This window comes from Scylla paramamosain, chromosome 8 (genome assembly GCF_035594125.1).
Source record: "Scylla paramamosain isolate STU-SP2022 chromosome 8, ASM3559412v1, whole genome shotgun sequence".
Taxonomy (NCBI): Eukaryota; Metazoa; Arthropoda; class Malacostraca; order Decapoda; family Portunidae; genus Scylla; species Scylla paramamosain.
The window spans coordinates 18262040-18264539 of record NC_087158.1 but is presented as its reverse complement, the minus strand read 5'-3'; positions in this window follow the sequence as shown (position 1 = coordinate 18264539).

Sequence of the window (2500 nt, the reverse complement as noted above, 5' to 3'; positions counted from 1 at the left end):
TGGAAAAAGGTTGGAGGGGAGGAGAATTTGAAAAGGGACTGAAGATGAGCCTGAAGAGGAAGTGGTGTTTCAAAGGGACGGAAAATGAGGAGGGCTTCAAAAAGGGGCTGAAGGGAGGAAGGTTTAAAAGAGACTGAAGAGAAGATGGTGCTTGAAAGGGGCTGAAGAATGAGGAGGACTTGAAAGGAACTGAAGATAAGGAGGGTTTGGAACAGACTTGAGTTGATGGGGATTTTAAAGAAGCTGCAGTTGAGGAGGACTGAAAAGGGGCAGAACATTACAAGTTGAAAGGTAATGAATGAGAGGAGGACATAAGGAGACTTAAGAAATGGTGGAAAAATAAGGTGACAGACATAGTAAGAAATCTGGAATAGGGCGAAAAAAAGGTGAAAAAGGTGTATAGAGTCGTTGAAAAGTCATCGAGACGGACTGAGGGGAAGAGGAGGTCTTAAAAAGAAAACGTCAAGGAATGGAGAAAAGTACTGATATTGTAATGAAAAAGGAAAAATGCCGAAAAACAGGAGTGTAGTAGCATAAAAAGGGCTGGAAATATATGAAAGCACTTAATAGGGGCTGAAGGGGACTGTATATAATGGCGAAGTATGACTAGCAAAGCGTTACGAAGGGCAAAGAAAATAAACTAAGGAAGATGGAACAGAAAAAAATAAATAAAAAGAGTGGGAAAGTAACTTGAATGGGGCTTGGAAAATATAGAAAGGGGCTTGAGAGGACTAAAAGCAATGAAACTAGTGAAAGAAAAGGAGTCAACTGGATAACGAAGAATTAACAGGGCTAGAAAACTAAGATAAATATTCTGAAAAGGCTGAAAATGAAGAAAACGTCTTGATTGGGGCTAAGAGACTCGAGGTAAAGAAAAAAATGGGGCTGACAGGATAAGGAAAGTAAGAAAATTATTTAAAGGTAGGAGACATTATTTTGAAGAAGGTCTGAAGGGTAAAAATGGTGGGGGGGTTGTGGGGATTGAAGGGGGAGTGATGAAGGGGGGTGAAGGGGCTTTAGGGGCGAGGAAGGGCTTTGGGAAGGCTTAGCAGGGACTGAGGGTAACGGCAGGGGGCAGGGGGGTTGCCGACAGGGAGACCTTATTGGCTTTGGAAGGCAGTGCGTGTATTTTACTCCCTTCCTTTCCCATTCCGCTTCTTCCTTTCCCTTCCTTTTTCTTCCCTTCTGCTCCATTTTCTTTTATCTATTCCATTTTTCTTTCTTTCACTTTCCTTTTTTCTCACCTTCATTCCGTTTCCTTCCATTCCTTTCTTTTTCTCTCCTTTTCTTTTACCTCTCTTCGTTTCCTCTTCTCCATTTTCCTTCCCTTTCTTTCCCTTCCTTCTTTTCTCTTTCCTCCATATCCCTTCCCTTTCTTCATTTCTCTTCCTTCCCTTCCCTTTCCTTTCCTTCTGTTTCTTCTATATCCTTTACATCCCTCTCATTCCTTCCCTTCCCTCCTTTCCTTCCCCCCCATCTCATCCTTTCCCTTCCTTCTGTCCCTCCCTCCACCCCTTCCCTCCTCTCTCTCTATCACTGCACGCTGAAGATAGAAATTTTTGAGTGTATCTACGCACGCACACACATTGAGGGACAGCAGTAAAAGAAAACGTAAGTATGAGCCACCGCGTGAAGAAATGGGGGACTTGTGAAAACCTTGCATCCTCCAGATCTTTTGTTTTTTTCCATCCTCTCTCTGTCCTTACAGCTTCCAGTACTGCAAGAATGGTATATGCAGTCCTCCTCTTCCTCCTCTTCCACCTCCTTCTCCTCCGTAGGGCGTGTGGCTAACGGGATGGGAGTAAATGGCGTATGAGTGAGTGAGTGAAATGTGAGGGACTTTGGCGGGCCTTGGACAAGAGAGGCAGATGTGGTGATTCGCTCTGAAGTTTAGGAAGTTCATAAGTACCGGTAAGGTTTCCTGTCCATGACTTTACGCTGCTAGATATCATGTGTTCTTCTTCTTCTTCTTCTTCTTCTTCTTCTTCTTCTTCTTCTTCTTCTTCTTCTTCTTCTTCTTCTTCTTCTTCTTCTTCTTCTTCTTCTTCTTCTTCTTCTTCTTCTTCTTCTTCTTCTTCTTCTTCTTCTTCTTCTTCTTCTTCTTCTTCTTCTTCTTCTTCTTCTTCTTCTTCTTCTTCTTCTTCTTCTTCTTCTTCTTCTTCTTCTTCTCTCTCTCTCTCTCTCTCTCTCTCTCTCTCTCTCTCTCTCTCTCTCTCTCTCTCTCTCTCTCTCTCTCTCTCTCTCTCTCTCTCTCTCTCTCTCTCTCTCTCTCTCTCTCTGACCAGCCTTTTCCTCCATTTCTCTCCCTTTCCTTTTCTTCCCTATGTAACCTACTGTCTGTTTCTTCCTCTTTTACTCCGTGTGTCCTCTGTTCCTCCCTGTGTCTTTTATGATCTCCCCTATACCCTGTCTCCCTGTATCCTTCATTCCTGTGTCCTTATACCTTTGAGCCCTCTCCCTGTGTCCCTCTGTCCCTTCCAAACCCTCCCATATGCTCTTT